We start from the raw sequence: 19,090 nt of genomic DNA, 5'->3' as shown, positions 1-19,090 counted from the left end.
GAATCCTTAGTCCAGACTAGGCTTCCTCAACCTCGGCCCTCCAGATGTTTTGAGGCTACAATTCCCATCATCCCTGACCACTGGTCCTGCTAGCTAGGGATCATGGGAGTTGTAGGCCAAAAACATCTGGAGGGCCGAGGTTGAGGAAGCTTGGTCCAGACTCACATTCAGGCAAACACAGACCACTGAATATATAACAATGGCTATGCCATTTAAAGTGATGGCCAAGTTCTCCCTCAGCTGTCCAAGGCAGCAGGCCTCTGAATACCAGTTGCAGGGAGTCACGAGTGGGGGAAATGATGTTGCACCCAGCTCCTGCTTGTGGTATTTGTTTGGCCACTGTGAGAACAGGATGGGTCTTTGGCCTGATCTACATGGGCTCTCTTTTTGTTATTAGGTCCGTTCCTGTGCCCTACGCAACCCAAGATGTGCAGGCACTGAAGCATCCATGACCATACTGTAGTCTTCTTCACAAAAGCCACATGTCGAGCCAATTGGTAGGAGGAGGAGCAGGATGGCAGCTGCTTACCTCTCAGGGGCTGGACAGGTAAGGGACTGCCCCTTTTTCTGAACCTTCCTGAGAACAGGAGGACAGTATAGATTTAGAACAGTGGTTTGCAGAAGGACATAGTTCAGAGGCTGCAGAGGGGAGAAGCTGGGAAACATTGGAAGAAGAACAGCAGGAAGAAGAAACACCAGGGGAGAGACAGCTGACAGACTAAGTCTCTTTGGAAAGCATTCCTGACCCAAAGAGTCAGGACCAGGCGCGCATTGAGAGTAGTGGAACAGAAGGCTCAGAGGCAGAAAGCTCAGATTAGCTGACACAAGGGTGATGTAGAATAGGAGAGACGGAGTGGGTGGGACTTTACTCAGAGCAACGCCATCATCTAGGGAAGATTGCATTCCTTCGTCTCTCTCTCTGTGAATTTTGAATAAATTACTCGGTAAGAAATTCTTCTTGTTTATCTGCTTCTTGGCTGCCCCCATTGGAGGGAGCAGGTTCCCTGAAGCCTGACATTATCTCAGCCTCGATGTCCAGCCTCGACGGGCAGCGCAGGGTGTGCAATGTCCAGCTGAATGCATGGACCTCAGGCAGGGGAAGAAAGTTAGCAGAAATGGAAGAGTGGAGCCAGAAGGTGCAGTCCCCCTGCACATGTTTCCTATATGAACAGAGCATTGTGCATGGGACAAGACATGGACTGGATTCCATCACATGATCGTAATGTGCTCGCCGCCACCACACATTGATTGGTGGTTTCACTACATGGGTATTCCAGGGGCGTCACTGGGGGAGCCAGAACAACATTGCGATCTGTGGGCGGTGACAGAATTACCAAGGACACCTTGTGGGTGCGGCTTTCGGTGTTGGTTTGTCACCTCTTATTATTGCTTTGTTATTTTGCTGCGTGGATCGTACAGGATTGTGAGGCCTCATTACTCAGGCATAGCAGCAACCATTGGACCCACCTGTGGTGGATCTCCCATTTTTCAGGGGGGGTATTTTTTGAATTAGAACTGAATTCATTTCAAATGAGGAAACTGTGAATAAATGCATGGCCCTTTTATTTATGCCAGAAAAACAGTCCGTCTGCCAGACGTGGCTGTACAGTGGAGATTTGACTGTGATAAGCAATGGGTTGGGATTTAGAGCAGTGTATCGCTGCCAAAACCAAGATGTCATCCATTTGAGAGACAGATAACGTCAGCCTGAGGCCCGGGACTTTTTGGAAGCTGTGGCTGTGCAGATTGTTTCTTCAAGAATGCTTGTGTTTAGCTTTGCGATTTGCAAACTAAAAACCGTGGAGAAAGACATGCACGTACATACAGAGAGAGACTGAAAAGGAGAGAGGACATTTTTGCCTGAGATGGCTCCTTCCGGAATCCTCGTAAGGCTGGTTCCGTGACAATATAATTAAGGAATAAGACATGACAGCCATTCATTTCTGGGTTATTACCGCATGCCTAAGGTGGCATTATAGGCACAAGGCTGAGGGGAGAGTGGCTTTAATCACCCAGTAAGTGGAATAATAATCCCTTTGAAATGTGCTGTCTGGAGTGCCTTGTTGAGATGGAATTTAGAAGCAATATTAAGGGAAACAGACAGACTGGTAAATTTAGTGCGCATTAAATACTGACAAGGCTGGGCATCCCTGACAGACATTGAGAGTGGCCCATTTGGGTCAAGTTTCCATAATTAAAAATGCCCCCCAAGGTTGATTTAAAGAAAATGAAGCAAAATCCCGTTCCCACTTTTTTTTTTTTAGCCTTTAATTGAATTCCTTTGAATGCTATTACTTACTGCTTAGAGATCTTATCTACTGCTGACATTTAAAAGGGTTAATATCAACCAGTATTACACTATACTGCTGGATGCAGGAATGCTTCTGAATACTCAGGTCTTACTTGTGGGCTTCCCATAAACATCTGGTTGGCCCCTCTGGGAACAGGATACTGGGCTGGCCGATCCAGCAGGAGCAGCAGGAGGCCCCATTAGCTAAAATGGTACCTCGGGTTAAGAACAATTTCAGGTTAAGAACGGACCTCCAGAATGAATTCAGTTCTTAACCCGAGGTACCACTGTAGTAATCAGGTATGCAATAATTCTATTCATTTTTAAGAATGAAAGTTACAGTCAGGGATCAAAGCTCCTGCAGCCAATCAGAAGCTGCTGAAGACCCGTTGGACGTTCGGCTTCCAAAAATAGTTAGCAAACTGGAACAGTCACTTCTGGGTTTGGAGCGTTCAGGAGCCAAAACGTTCGAGAACTAAGCTGTTCGAAAACCAAGGCGCAACTAAAATCCTTAGCTTATTGGGGCTACCCCACATTTTCTTCAAAAAATTGCTTTGTACAGGTAACTACCACAGAGTTATCAAAATTTCAAAAGCAGGGGGTCCATGGCTTGGCTTTTGAAAAATAGAGGGTCCTCAGTAGTTAGCTAATTGGGAGCCACTGCTCTAGACTATTCGTGTCAACCTCCATCAGTGCCTCGTAAAATGAAGAAGTGTGCAGGCAGATGCTTTTGTGGTCTTCATCCCTCTCTCTTAACCGCCAGAACTGGGAATTCAAAAAAACAATCTTTAGGACCAAGAGGACTTAGATACTGCCAGAACGCCGAATCGCTTCAGTAAAATATTCGGTAACTGCTAGTAAAATATTTTTGTTGGTATTCTAAGGAGGGCATAAAATTAAATTGTTTTTCTTATGAAATGGTTTATGAGGAGGAATAACTCCAAACACAATGATTCTCTGGATTTTCTTTTACTGCTTCATATAGTTTTGTGCTGTAGGCGGCATCCGGAATCAGATTTTTGGCAAGGTTTTGCCTATGTACTAGAAACAGTCCTTTGTGTGGTTCTCTTCTCTTGTTTTATCCCATTTTATAACCACTGTGGCCCACATCTCCATGACTTTTTGAACCTCATGTTTTCCTGGTTTTGGTTCCAACTTGAGGGTCGCTGCTTTGCACCAGAACCTCCCCCCTCCCCTTTCAAATGGAATATTTTCTGTTTGGGGTTTCAGTCTTGCTCACTCTTTAAGAAGCACCCCAATAATAGGTCTGCATTTGTAAGTAAGCAGGCCTACTGTACGTAAATGGCTCCACGCAGATTAGTGCGCAGGTTGGAATGCAATTATCTTTCAGATTTCTCGCTTCTCTGAATTTTGCTATTGCACACATCACGTCCTGCTTGTGGACTTCCAATAGGCATCTGGGTGGCAACTGTGAGAATGGGATTCAGAACTAGATTAGCCTTTGGCCTGATCCTGCATGGCTTTTCTTATAGGCTTCTGTGAACAAGGTCGTGTTCTCTGGTCTCAGTCTTTGGCCTCCACCCACACCTCTGGCATAATAAAGAACAACAATTATAAAAGACACCAGATTTTAGCAAGACTATGGGACATGCACCAGTTGGAAACAGGTGGACAGTGGTACCTCAGGTTAAGAACTTAATTCGTTCTGGAGGTCCGTTCTTAACCTGCAACTGTTCTTAACCTGAGGTACCACTTTAGCTAATGGGGCCTCCTGCTGCCACCGCCGCGGGATTTCTGTTCTCAGCCTGAAGCAAAGTTCTTAACCTGAGGTACTATTTCTGGGTTAGCGGAGTCTGTAATCTGAAGCGTCTGTAACCTGAAGCATCTGAGGTACCACTGTATGTCCACTTCGAAATTTTTGCAGGCATGAACAGCACTGAAACTAGGATCACACTTAACGTCCCAGATAACATAACAAGTACAAATCATGATATATGTTAAATAAAAAGAGCATCTGAAGGGGCCCTCACACTGTGTCTGTTGAACACAGAAGACCAATGCAAGGTCGTATGAAGAAATTTCTGTTGTCTCATCCATCTCCCCCCTTTCTTCATTGTTGTCTCCCCCTCCCAAAAAGCAACAACAGAGGAGATACATGTTGCCTACACAAATAAAATAAAAACTTTACCTCTACTCCGTGACAGAAGAGTTTAAGAAACAATATCCCACTAGAATTCCCCAAAGGAGAAGATAGTTCATTTTTAGGGGGGAAGTCATTGTTGTGGTAGTAAGAGGATCTGTCTTATACTACCACAACAATACCTTTCACTCCTTAAATGGAATGAATCTGTTGTTGTCTCCTAGTATTATTTGTCCTCATACTGGAGGCTGGAGAAGGGGGTTTCCTTCTTTTTTCTTTTCTCTGTAAAGTTGTTGGGACTGCTATACTCCAAAACTCAAATGGATATCCCTGTACAGGTGACATTTGCAGAAGCAAATAGACTCTGCAGCAAATATATGGCACAGGAGAATTCTGTGTGAATATTAGGCAAGTTGGAGATTATATATTCTTATTAGGAATGGGCAAATCTGTCGCCCGTGTTATTTTTATGTATTTTTATCCATAATTCTGTTCTGCTTTGTTATTAATCCACAAATTAAAAAGCAAACAACTTCCTCTCTACAAACATATTTAAATGCATATTTTCTCTCAAAATATTATTCAAATGCCTGTTTTGTGATGTTTTAATCTTCAAAGAGCCACGCTCACACATTTGGAGGAGTGTGAAATAGAGTGGCTAGCTAATTTCCAATCTGCACGCTAGGCTGAGAGTTGCAGATTATATTGGGTTTTGCAAAAACTGAATTCCTCAAGCGCTCTTGGTTCTTATAGGAGTCCGTTTAACTGTAGGTGTTGCAGACAGCCTGTAAGTCACCTACAAAATACTTATTGTGTGTGAGAGAGAAAGAGAGGGAGGGAGGGAGAAATTAGCATGTCACCGTGGCAAGAGTTCCATTTATTAATGAAGATAAAGTTCCTGAGAGAAAAGCGAAGTGAGTTGTGCTGGGTCTGCGCTTATGAAAATTCTGCAGCCTGGAGATTAAAAGGTTTTAGGAGGAAATAATGCTTTTCTTGTCACTGGTCTTCAGTGGCAGAATGAGCGCAACAGCTGGAAGGCATATGCACAGTGTTTACTAGAGCGATTCTTACACTTTCAGACAGAAGGAAATCCTGTGCGGGATTCGAAAGTGCAGAGAGCTGTCACCAGGGAATAGGCTGTCTGTGTGTCTCTATGAAATGAAAGCTGTGCGGACCACAGACTCTGCAGTGGGCACTTCCTGCCCCACTTTCTGTAGCAGATCAAGATTCCTTTCTCTCTCCCTCTCTGCTCCCCCCCCCAACCTTTTGGGAAGGGAGGGGTTTGAATTTCAAATCTAGTGATAATATCTGCAAAGATGCTGAGGAGGTTCAGGATTTACTTTGTATCAGACTTCAAAAAAAAGAAGAAGAAGCCAACAACCCATATTAATCTTGCGTTTTTTGGCAGAGGGCAATTCTGGAACATTTGCCATCTCTTGGGTCACATAGATTGATCTTTACAGGCTAATAAGACATTTGATATCGCTTGGGGCTGGGGGGCTGGGGAGACAGCGTCGATGTCTAACTACCACATACTTTGATCAAGGAGAAGCCCAGCATAGAAAACGGCAAATTGCGGCAATGTCATGGATTGACCTCTTTACGGGAATGTTTGCCATTCATATCTGATCGTTAATAAAGAACACGCTCGTTATCCAAACCTGTGTTAAATACACAAACCAGTCAAGATTTTGTTGTTGTTGTTGTTGCTTTAGAAAGATACACACGAGAGATTTCAAATTTAATCACTGTCAGTCTGGTTGTAGCCAAAATAGATTCCATGGGAAGCAAAAGTGTGGGCTTCAGGGGGACTCCTGAAAATATCTCTGCTTTCTGATTTTTTTTTGGTCTATTATATTTCTGGTCTTTTCTAGAACGGAGAGCAGATCTTCATATTTACAATGCGGCTCTTGAAATGGGGATGTGATGGATTGTTACCACTGTCAGGAAAAAGGGAGTGGGGAGAAGGAGAGCTTATTTGAATAACTTAAAATTCAAACAAATAAATTGTGTCCCTGATTGCATTGGTGAATATAGTGCAGCTATTAAGTTTTATATTGGTTTCATATTTCCTAATGGCACAATGATGTCTTTTTCAAAGGCAGAAGGTGAAACAATTTAGCTACCTGTTAACTAGAAATAGGCGAGTTCTCTTTTGCTCCACTCGGAATTGGATCAGTACTATTTTAGAGTTGTCTTGCTGAGCATTTTGAGGGAAAGTGCACAATTTCTTTCTTGGCTTGCAGTGTTGATGCATGCGCACCGAGGTTTCGTCTTGCAGCGAATGCAGGTCCTGGCCTTTAGTGACTGACTGCTGGCAACGGCCTAGGATGAGTCACAGGGACCTCTTGATAGCAGCCAGTTTTTCTTTAGTATGAGACTAGGCCTGGAGGAGCAGATCAGAATGTAGGGGGAGAGGGGAGGTGGAGTGAATTATGGAGTCTGTTCCTTTTGGATTGGCTGCCTGGTGTGTTTGTGTGTGTGAATCGGCTGACCTCTGATTGCACAGAATTCCATTCAACATTCTGAGCCGGAGAAGAATTTCCAGGGGAAATGGTGCACCCAATATACCCATGCACTATGAGCTGGACAGATCTGTGTGCCAAAGTGTAGCACCCTGCTTGTGGTTAACGCTTAGCTGGAATGAAATATTCAACGCAGCAATAGAGAAATTAAAATAATAATTTATTTGTCAGACAAATAAATGAGAGACACAGTGGTATATGGTTACCAATGCTCTGCCCTGCCAGCCCTCATGGCCAGCACTTATATTCCCTCAGCCCAGTCCCCTTGCTCCTCCTTTGGCTGCCTCTGTCCAATCAGCCTGGTTGAATTTCCTATTGGCTGATTGCTAGAACCAATCATATCAGATACACCCATTTCCTATTACCTTTTATGGGAGACAGAGAGCTATATTTTCTTCTATTTATAAATGGCAAACAAGTAGCCATTAACCTCTACAAGGCACCTTAATTACCAGATAACCTTTGGCCCCTCTTTCCCTATTCCCTACAAACCAGATGGTTTTTAATTTCATTTTAAACAGAGGCTCGGCAACCAGATGTCAGGAGTGATAGTGCTTCCTGTTTGGCATGGGTCTGTGGTCTCTTCCAACTCTAGGACTCTGTCTCTATGAAATAAGAATCTAACATCTAAATTTCATGCTTTCTAAATCCTTTGCATAATTACATTTAAGCCTATATATTTAATACATTAATATATATATATTTAGAAGAAAGGGAACTTAGTAAAAAAACAGTTTCCAAAAGCAACTTCCGAGAGAAGCCTCTTAGTTTACAGCCCCCCTTTTGCTGCTAAAACAGCTGCTGTTCTAAAAGCAACTTCTTCAATTTACCCTTTGGGCTTAAGTCTAAAATGGGAGGCATAATAATTGTTTTTGCAACTTGATTATTCTGTAATTTGTAAGGTCAGTGACCTCGCTTCTCAGCCTTTTTATGACCGCAATAAACCAGGGGCCCTCTTTAAGATGAGCACATCTGCCAATGCACTCACTACTTGGCATGAGAGATGCTGCCTGGCATGAGAGATACAGATATTTTAAAATATATTTTAAGCTCATTTTAAGAATACAGGTGTCTGATCAAAATATAAGCCTTGATTAAAATGCAGACTATGAACAGATGCCTCATTCCCCCCTTTCAAGCTCAAGGACCTTCATCCCAAGTGTCCTTGATAGCTTGACCTTCATCATATTCCTGAGGTAAAGCTCTGTATAGGGCCATGATATGAGGTAGAGTTTCATTTGAAATCATCTTGCTAATTGTACTTCTAAAACATGAAATGATACATGGCACCATACATAAAACCATTACTACTACCGTCAAGAAAAACAAGCAAGACAATAGTATCCCTTTGAGTCCTGTGACATTAGGTAACCAATTGGTGAGCCATCCCATATCCCATCCTTCCCATGTTTGTACTGGGACATGTGCTATATTCTCCATCTTTGTGGCCAACACACGGATTGCCTCACCATTATCTGAAATGTTAAAGCAACAGGCATTCCCTGTCAAGTTCAAGACTCCACATAGGCCTCCCTGCTTGGCAAGTACATAATCCATTCCCATTTTCAGCTGCAAAATGGCGGCTCTACTTTCATCCAACTGTTGTGCAATAAGTCTCAAACTCTTGGCCGTTGCATTGGTTACAAGTTCCACTACTGCTTGCAATCGAATTATTCTGTTTAGATTATAAATAGGATCCCGTGCCCCTTGTATGAGCTCACCAGGATTCCAGGAGGCAGGATCATAATAGGCTATAATGCGCTCTGGTGGCCAATCATCAGTACCGCTCCAACTTTGGGTACTTCCTCCTGCTATATGAGAAATATCAGTGTTTCTTCGTGTACGCTTGGCCAAATTAGTGGGCATAATCCACATTGGTGGTAATACCCATCCCAGGAAACAAGTCCCACTCCATTTGGAGGGGAGTTTCTTGTATGCCCATTCTCCACATATCCACCACAACCATCGGGTCTGAGGTCTTTGGTACGTGGAGTACAGAAGGCGAAATAGCAAAAGAGGTAGAGAGTTCACAGTGCAGTATGTTAGATTGCCTTTTTCTGTCACAGTTATGTTCCATACCACTTTCCATGCATGAATAAAAGGAGGTGCACAGGGCAAGGCATCCCGAGTTCGATAGGTAGTATCGTGTGCCCAGGTATTCTTAATATTATCCCAAGTATAGTGACAATGAGAAGAGCCTATCATGGTAGAATCAGCTGCATCTGATTTATGTACACAGAATTCCCCTTGTACAGGTATAACTCGTAATGGTTTAGTTGAGTTCCATCCGGGGAAATTCTGTACTTCTGTTTGGTGTGGTATTTCACTTACCATACCAATGGCATCTAATGGTATCGGTAATAAGGGCATACCTCCCTCTGAATCATCTGGCCCAAGAGAGCAAACAAGGCAATTGGTCCTATTTGCAACATTGGCTACCATTTCAGCTAAACCTACCCACATATTGTGGTCATGGTGGAATCCATATTTAGTCAATTTGGTCAGATTCAAGGACCCTTCCCCTTCCCAAGGGATCAGGATTAATAATAAAATCATGTTGATGTCTAGCATATGCATTCCTTCCACAAAAGATTACCTTATTGTGATAGCAAATAAATATTAGCCCCAATATAATTCCCCCAGTGACAGAAATGGGGAACCACCAAGACCAAAACATATATCCCGAGGATCCCCAATGAGTAATATCTCTGATAATTGTTCCACAAGGGGGGGGGCATTCAATTAATTGTATAAGAGAATCTTTCCTTTCACAATCGCTGGTTCAGATGCTCCTCAAGCTTCAGGCGTGCGCAGGTCAGCCAGCTTCCAGGTTGTGGCTGCAGCAGGCCGGTCGTCTAATGTTGCCCGTGACCTAGCCCGTTCCCGGTAGGGCTAGATACAGGGGTTTTTGGAGAGAGTCAGTTTAAGAGGGTTAGAGGGGTCACCTTTGCACGTCCAACTGCCTTCGGACTTCTTCAAACGGGAGTGATGAATCCAGGGGGTCACCTCAGCTACCTTCACCGCTGTTGGAGTAGAGAGCAAGACGGTGTAAGGCCCACGCCACTTAGGTGCAAGTGGATCTCGTTTCCACTCTTTCACCCATACGCTATCGCCAGCCTGGAACTGATGAATCGGCTCGGCAATGCTGCACGGCGTGCGCTCGAGGGCCCACCTGTTAAGAGAAACAAAAACACGGGAGAGAGATTGCACTTGTTCCTGTGTCACATGGTCTCCTATTTGTTTGAGGTCAGCTGGAATATCCTGAACAAAGGAGGGCGGCCTCCCATACAGGAGCTCAAAAGGTGACAATTTAAGTCTTTTGGTGGGTGCACACCGAACACGAAACAGTGTTATGGGTAACACATCTACCCATCCCAATCCTGTTTCCTGGGTTAACTTTGCCAATTGGGTTTTCAGAGTCCTATTCATTCTTTCAGTTTTCCCTGAACTCTGAGGCCTATATGCTGCATGCAGTCTCCATTTTACTTGTAGGACTCGACATACTTCTTGTACTACTTGATCAATGAACGCTGGCCCATTATCACTTCCAATGCATCTAGGTAATCCAAACCTCGGGATCAATTCAGTGAGGAGTCTCTTAGTTACCTCTCGTGCCTTTTCAGTTCTGGTGGGAAAAGCTTCAACCCATCCGGTAAAAGTATCTACAAACACAAGGAGATACTTGAATCCCTTAGAAGGGACCAGCTCTGTGAAGTCCACAATTAGGCTTTCCATGGGGACATATCCCACATGTTGGATTCCAGGAGGTTGTACCGGTCCCTGCCTGGAATTGTTTTTAGCACAAAGAACACATTTCTGTGAAATGCAAGTTGCTAATTGTGATAGGTTAATAATATACAACTTCCGACTGAGACTCTCTCTGGTTGCAGTACCGCCAAGGTGAGTAGATTCATGATAATTTCTTACAATTGTGCCTGCTAGATGATGAGGTACATAAATCCTATTGTCTGGCAGGATCATCCAACCGTCCTTCACAACTGCTCCTTCCTGTTCAGCCCACTTCCTCTCTTCTGGGGTATAGTGAGGTTTAACTTCTTCTGGAACTACCTCTGGTATGAGGGCTGCTATAAATCCTCCCACAGGCTTTTGGGCTGCCTCTCGGGCTGCTTTGTCAGCAGCATGATTTCCTCTGGTTATTGGATCCCTTCCTCGTCCATGACCTTTGCAGTGCATTACAGCAATCTGTTCTGGAGCCCATACTGCTTCTAACAGGATTTCTACTTCAGGTCCATATTTCAAGGCCTTCCCGTGGGCTCCTATTAGACCTCTTTCTTTCCATAGAGCTCCATGTGCATGCAGGGTTAAGAAGGCATATTTAGAATCTGTATAGATGTTTGCCTTACATCCGGCTGCCAATTGCAGAGCTCTAGTTAAACCTATAAGTTCAGCTTTTTGTGCTGAGGTGCCAGCAGGCAAAGCTTCAGCTTCCACAACTTCCTCATTGGTGACCACAGCATATCCTGCTCGTCTGGCACCTTCATGCAGGTAACTGCTACCATCAGTATAATATACAACATCTGGATTTTTCAATGGTTCATCTTTCAGATCAGGTCTACTGGAATAAACTTCATCCATTATTTGGAGACAATCATGTGATTCTTCATCATCTACCTCTGGTAGGGGCAGCAAAGTCGCTGGATTGAGCATATTCACTACTCGTAGATGAATCCTGGGATTTTCACACAATAGGCCTTGGTACCTAGCCATCCTTGGGTTCGTTAGCCAATAACTACCCTTATATTCCATGAGTGTCAGAACAGCATGAGGTACATTCACATACATCGTCTGGCCGAAGGTAAATTTATCAGCTTCTTTGACAAGGCTTGCAGTGGCCGCTACTGCCCTTAGGCATGGAGGCCATCCTTTTGCTACTGAGTCCAATTGTTTTGACAAATAAGCTACTGGACGGTTCCAACTTCCTAATCTCTGGGTCAGGACTGCCGCTGCAATCCCATTCTGTTCATGTACATACAGCTGAAAGGGTTTTTCCGAATTAGGCAGTCCAAGGGCTGGGGCCTCCATAAGTCGTTGTTTGATAACTAAAAAGGCTTGTTGCTGCTCAGGTCCCCATACGAATGGGTCCTTTTCTGCACCTCGAGTGCTTTCATGTAAGGGTTTGGCCAGACTGCTGAAATCAGGTATCCATAGTCTACAAAACCCTGCTGTTCCCAGGAATCCTCTGAGTTGTTTCCTTGTGGTAGGTTCCTTGATAAGGCAAATAGCTTCTTTCCTCTCTGGTCTCAATGCTCGTTGTTGGTGTGAGATGTCAAAGCCCAAATATTTGACCTTTTCTAAACATAACTGTGCCTTTTTCTGGGAAACTCGGTAGCCAGCTTCCCAGAGCAAGTGGAGCAGTTCCTCTGTCCCTTCTTTACAGGTATCAAAATCCTTTGCCGCTAATATAAGGTCATCTACATATTGCAGAACCACCTTTTCTCCAGGTATTGAGGGGTAACTTGTTAGATCCTTTGCCAAGGCAGTGCCAAATAAAGTTGGGGAATTTTTGAATCCCTGGGGCAATCTTGTCCAGGTTAGCTGGCCTTTTGTTCCTGTCAAAGGGTCTTCCCACTGGAAGGCAAATATAGGTTGGCTCTGTGGTGCCAGCCGGCAACAGAAGAATGCATCTTTCAAGTCCAATACAGTAAAAAATGTTGCTTCTGGTGGGATCAAACTCAGCAGGGTGTATGGGTTTGGTACATTTGGGTGCAAGGTCTCGATAGCCTGGTTTACGAGCCTCAAGTCCTGCACTGGCCTGTATTCATCTGTCCCAGGTTTTCGAACAGGCAAAAGGGGTGTGTTCCATTCTGATTGGCAGGGCTTAAGCAGACCATATTTTAATAGGCGGTCCAAATGTTTCTGGATGCCCTCTGCTGCTCGCCGGGGTAAAGGATATTGCTTTACAGATACAGGGGTAGCCATAGGTTTTAGGGTTACTACAATTGGAGCTATATTCTTGGCCATTCCTGGTGGGCTATTTTCGGCCCATACTCCTGGTGGCACCTGTAGAGTTCGGAGGATCTTGTTTAACTCTGTATCCAATGTGGGTTGGACTTGCAGGGCTGACATTAGGCGCCATGATTGTTCCTTAGGTACTGAGAGGGAAATTATTCCTGCTGCCTTTGATGGCAGTTTCATTTCTGGACCTCGAGGAGTGAAGGTGATTTGGGCCTGTAATTTGGACAGCATATCTCTACCTAAGAGAGGTATTGGACACTCAGGTATATACAAAAACTGATGGGTTAAACGATGTCCCCCAATCTGGCATTCCAAAGGTTGGAGGAAAGACCTCTTAGCTGACTGACCAGTGGCACTTTTAATGACTACACTTTTGGATGCCTTTTTCTGCAATAGTTCTGGGAGTACTGAGTATTCAGCCCCAGTATCAATCATAAAGTCTATTAAATGGCTCCCTAATTGAATCGTGACCGTGGGCTCCTGGAAGCCTAACTTTATGGAGTCCGGTCGTTCCTAGTCTTGGGTAAAATCCTCCTCTGCCAGTCCAATGACATTGTCCCTACTCCGTCCTTGTCCAGGTCTCTGATATCTTCCATCTCGGATCATTCCCCGTCCCCGTCCCTGGTTTCTTGGGCCGGAGCCTGGGCCTGGGCCTGGGCCTGGGCGTACTTCTTCCAACCTCAGGGGTTCAGGACACTCCCGCTTCCAATGACCCTCCTTCTTGCAATTTGCACATTGATTCCTTCCCAGTGGTGGATTCCTTCCCCGCCCTCTTCCTCCATTTAAGGGGCGGTAGTCTTGCTTCACTGCTGTGGCTAGCATTACCATCTTTTCCTTCTGCCACTTCTTCTTCTCTTGTTTCTCAGCCTCATCCCTATTCCGATAAACTCGGCGTGCAATGGCCATAATTTGGCTCATCAGCATCCCTTCCCATCCTTCTGATTTCTGAATTTTCTTACGAATGTCAGAAGCGCACTGGGCCACAAAAGTAGCAGTAATCATTCTGCTGTTTTCAGGGGCTTCAGGGTCAAAAGGAGTCCATATACGATAGGCTTCTTGCAGCCTCTCTAAAAAGTCTCCTGGACTCTCATTTGGTTTCTGTTCTACTTCTGAGACTTTAGACATATTAGTGGGCTTCTGGCATGCCCTGCGGATACCTTGCACAAGCGTCTGGCGATAGGTGGTAAGTCTGGCCAGGTGAATTACATTGTTTGGATCCCAATTAGGATCTTCCAAGGGAAAGTTGTCCCGGAGATGACGGTCAACATTTAAAATATTTCCCACTCTGGCCTGCTCACGCAAATATATCTGTGCCTTTTCAATTATGTCTCTTCTTTCCTCAGTGGTGAACAGAGTATTCAGGAGCTGGCGGCAATCTGTCCAAGTAGGACTATGAGTATTTATTATTGAAGTCACCAAGTCCATCATAGCCTGAGGTTTTTCTGCAAAAGATGGGGTGTGTGTTTTCCAATTCATCAGATCCGTAGTTGTGAATGGAATGTACTGGAGGGTCGAAGTTCGAGGTGGCCGTGGTCCGAGTTGCCCGTTAACCAGCACAGGCTCCTCAAGTGCATCAAATACTCTTCTGAGAGGGGCTACTACGTGATCTTTCTCGCTTTGCTCTAGGGGCCTCAAATCATAGGGGATGGTATTTGTCCCAAGGCGTTCTTTTAGCAGCTTTATACGCCTGGCTGTATTGCTTGCTGACCGGTTAAGGTCTCCCTGTAACTTCTGTAATAGTTCTCTAGGACTTGGATGTACAGGGGTTTGGGGTGGGCAATCAGTTGTTTCACTAAAGGAGACTGTAGATGGAGTTCTACTGGGACTCACAGGTGGAATAACCACTTCTGCTTGGGCTTTATTATAGGCCTCCAATGCCTCCTGAAGATATTTATCATAATCTATCAAGGAATCAAGTTCTGTAACTCCAGCCCCATTATTCATTCCACTTTCTTGCCTTGGGGTTACAACTGGTGGAGTGTTTGGATTAGGCTCCCTTCGATGTGGAGCATAGGGTGGAGGTGGAAGCACCTCTTCCTCTGGTCCCTCAAAAATGGGTTTGAGTTTATTTGGCAAGATTCCTTTCCTAGCTTCGGCTTTTACAGCCAATAATTTGCATCGTTGGACTTTGCATTCCCTTATCCATGGAGGATTTTTATTTAATGTGCTCAGCCAGGAATCTATATATGAAAATTGTTCTGGGCACCCTCCAATTTCTTTGGCGATGTTAGACCAAAGTTTACTTACTAAATTTATATCAAAGGTTCCCTGAGATGGCCATCCAGTATTTTGTTTTGGCCACTCTAATTCACATAACGTTCTCAGGCGCTCTGGCGTCATTTTGACTCCATACGCCCCTGAGAAGGCTTTCTTAAAATTATTTAACATACATTCAAGAGGTGTATTTTCCCCCTTTGAACCTCCAACTCCCATTGTATGGCCCTGTGAAGTATCCACTCAGTCACTCACACACTCGTTTTCACACTCAGGTCAGCTGCAGATTGTACTTTCTCATACATACAATGCGCTGGATACTTTACCACACACTACCTCCCAACTTTCCTTTCCCTACACCAGATCACCATCTGATGTACCCAACCACCTAGCGTACTCAGTTCCCACTTACTGAGACGCAGAAGTTTGATCAAGACTTCTCTTCCTCCCAATTAATTGGAGGGCCAAAAATCCCTTTGTGCACTTACCCTTGGTTGGTTCCGTTTCCCCCCGGTCCGTCGCCGCCAGTGAGCAGGGTATCAGACAGACGAGACTTCTGCGTTCCCCCGGGAAAAATTTACCAGTGCGCGCTTGGGTAAGCAGTTTAGAGATCCTCTCTCTTGTACCCTGCTCAGTAGAGCGAAGGGGCTGCGTTCCAGCAGACCACTTATCCGAGTCACGGCACCATAAAATGTAGCACCCTGCTTGTGGTTAACGCTTAGCTGGAATGAAATATTCAACGCAGCAATAGAGAAATTAAAATAATAATTTATTTGTCAGACAAATAAATGAGAGACACAGTGGTATATGGTTACCAATGCTCTGCCCTGCCAGCCCTCATGGCCAGCACTTATATTCCCTCAGCCCAGTCCCCTTGCTCCTCCTTTGGCTGCCTCTGTCCAATCAGCCTGGTTGAATTTCCTATTGGCTGATTGCTAGAACCAATCATATCAGATACACCCATTTCCTATTACCTTTTATGGGAGACAGAGAGCTATATTTTCTTCTATTTATAAATGGCAAACAAGTAGCCATTAACCTCTACAAGGCACCTTAATTACCAGATAACCTTTGGCCCCTCTTTCCCTATTCCCTACAAACCAGATGGTTTTTAATTTCATTTTAAACAGAGGCTCGGCAACCAGATGTCAGGAGTGATAGTGCTTCCTGTTTGGCATGGGTCTGTGGTCTCTTCCAACTCTAGGACTCTGTCTCTATGAAATAAGAATCTAACATCTAAATTTCATGCTTTCTAAATCCTTTGCATAATTACATTTAAGCCTATATATTTAATACATTAATATATATATATTTAGAAGAAAGGGAACTTAGTAAAAAAACAGTTTCCAAAAGCAACTTCCGAGAGAAGCCTCTTAGTTTACAGCCCCCCTTTTGCTGCTAAAACAGCTGCTGTTCTAAAAGCAACTTCTTCAATTTACCCTTTGGGCTTAAGTCTAAAATGGGAGGCATAATAATTGTTTTTGCAACTTGATTATTCTGTAATTTGTAAGGTCAGTGACCTCGCTTCTCAGCCTTTTTATGACCGCAATAAACCAGGGGCCCTCTTTAAGATGAGCACATCTGCCAATGCACTCACTACTTGGCATGAGAGATGCTGCCTGGCATGAGAGATACAGATATTTTAAAATATATTTTAAGCTCATTTTAAGAATACAGGTGTCTGATCAAAATATAAGCCTTGATTAAAATGCAGACTATGAACAGATGCCTCAAAAGGAGCACAGCACAGAATTTGGAACCATTGCTATGTGTACGAATAAGGCAACTTTAGTGGTTAGAATGTTATCCTTCTCTAATTCACAGCAATGTTGTGAGGATGAAATGGGGAGGAGGAGAACCATGAACATCACTTTGAGCTCTTTGCAAGATAACGGTGGTATATAGAGGTAATAAAAAATAAATGGAACTTTGCATTAATGGTAAACACATTTGGCCAAGAGCAGAGATTGCGAACCTGTGACACTCCTGACATTGTTGGATTACAACAACCATCAGCACTAGCCAGCGTGTCCTATGGTTGGGGAAGCTACAATTCCCAGAGTGGCTTAGCAATCGATCCCTCTTCCCAGGGAACTCTGGGAACTGTAACTCTGGGAGTAGAGCTGGGGTTTCCTAACTACTTTCAATGCTCTTAACAAACTACAGCTCCCAGAATCTTTTGGAGCAAGCAATGGCAGTTTAAAATGGTATTGCGGTGCTTTAAATACATGGTGTAAACGTTGCCGAACTTAGCAGCAAGTTCAGACTTAGCTCTACTTCCTGGCCTAGCCTGGCCCAGGAGGGCAACATTTTTTAAAAAAATCCAGTATTGGTAGTAACCCTACCCACCCATTTCTTGGAACAAAACCTCCAATGGCTTCCATGGGCAAAACAGGGAAATGTTTCAGGCGAATGTCCTCTGTTGCCAAATGTTCAGTTCTTCCAGGGCTGCCCTTCTGTTCAGTTGTTTTTGTTTGTGTACCAGGCCTGTCATTCAGAGGGGAACATTTTCCATTGAAAATATATTCTGGGCTGTCTGTGTTTGTCCTCCCCCCCAACCCCCCCTTCTCTAAAGAGACATGCCTGTTCTTACTATTTCATGGTTTCATAATCAGATAAGGCCCGTTTTGTGTTAGGCTTTAAGTTAAATATGCTAGACTCCAGCCCAACAAAAACATAATCCAACCTGTGGGTTGCCAAGTATCCTAGGCTTTTAAAATATATTCAGGCGGCATGATGATATTAATAGGGAAGTAAGTATCTCGTTTCAGGCTACAAAGCAAATCATGAAGCGGAAGAGGAGAAGTGCCAACCTCTGAATAAATGTAAGACAAGCGGCATTTGTATATACAAGAAAGATAAATATTACCTGGATTAGTGCGATGTGCCTTGAGCAAAGTATGATGGTCTGTATCTGGGACTATTAAACAATGCTCCTGTACTTGCCCTGTTGAGAGCTGGAGAGAAACCTTGCTGTCTATCTACCTACAGCCATTTGTGGACCAGGTTAGCGTGGCCACTGTTGTCCATGCTCAGGACCACAATACTTCAAGGACCACCTCTCCCCGTATAAACCGTCCCCGACTCTGCATTCATCATCTGAGGCCCTTCTTTGTGTGCTTCCTCCATGAGAGATCTGGAGGGTGGCAACACAAGAGTAGGCCTTTTCTGTAGTGGCTCCCTGTTTGTGGAATGCTCTCCCCAGGGAGGTTGGCTTGGTGCCTTCAATATATATATTTTAGGTGCCAGTCAAAAATGCTTCTCTTCTACCAGAGCTTGGGCTGATTAATAGTCTACAGCTTTTTTAATGCATCTGTGGGAAGGGGGGGGGTGTTGTTTAGTTGTTCTGGTGTAAGTATTTACTGTGTTTTATTTTGTATTTTATTCTGTGAACCACCCTGAGGTCTTTTGATGAAGGGTGGTATATAAATTTAATCAATCAATCATCATCATCCTTGGCACCTCCAGGCAGGGCTTCTTGAAACCCTGGAAAGCTGCTAGATGGACCAAAGGTCTGACTCATAGGTAGCTTCCATAACAGAAACAAATAAATAAGCAAACCCTGCTGCCAGGTTAGTTTGGGGTTTGTTTGTTTTTAATGACCATCCTAACTGATTGTATTATGAAACCAGACTTCCTCAACCTTGTCCCCTCCAAATGCTGTTGGGCTCAGCTCCCATCAACAACAGCTGACACATCCAGTGGTTGGGAATGATGGGGAGCTGTCATGCTACAGGATGGGGGTGGCTGTATCATGTGGCAGGTTGGGGGTGGCTGTATTCAACGTTAAACTCTCCACAGACACATTCTGCCACTCTGTTCTGCCTTGGTCAGACCACAACTGGAATACTGTGTCCAGTTCTAGGCACCACAGAAGGCTGTTGACAAGCTGGAACGTGTGCAGAGGAGGGTAACCAAGATGATCAAGGGTCTGGAAACCAGGCCTTATGAGGAACGGTTGAAGGAGTTGGGTGTGTTTAGCCT

General features: G+C 44.4%; 1 long non-coding RNA gene across 2 annotated transcripts in view; it reads left to right on the top strand.

The window, feature by feature from the left end:
- LOC308584231 overlaps positions 1–19,090 on the top strand; it is a 90,147-nt gene that overhangs the window by 21,112 nt on the left and 49,945 nt on the right. The window contains exon 4 of one of the 2 annotated variants that reach the window (XR_014006677.1): positions 398–519. The exons of the other annotated variant lie outside the window; for it this stretch is intronic. This is a non-coding gene — a long non-coding RNA (uncharacterized lncRNA). Of the gene's footprint in view, positions 1–397; positions 520–19,090 lie in introns of those variants that run through there. 2 annotated transcript variants of the gene reach the window in all.

Source organism: Podarcis bocagei (assembly GCF_964188305.1).
Source record: "Podarcis bocagei genome assembly, chromosome: 3".
Classification (NCBI taxonomy): domain Eukaryota; kingdom Metazoa; phylum Chordata; class Lepidosauria; order Squamata; family Lacertidae; genus Podarcis; species Podarcis bocagei.
This window is presented reverse-complemented; position numbering and strand designations above follow the sequence as displayed.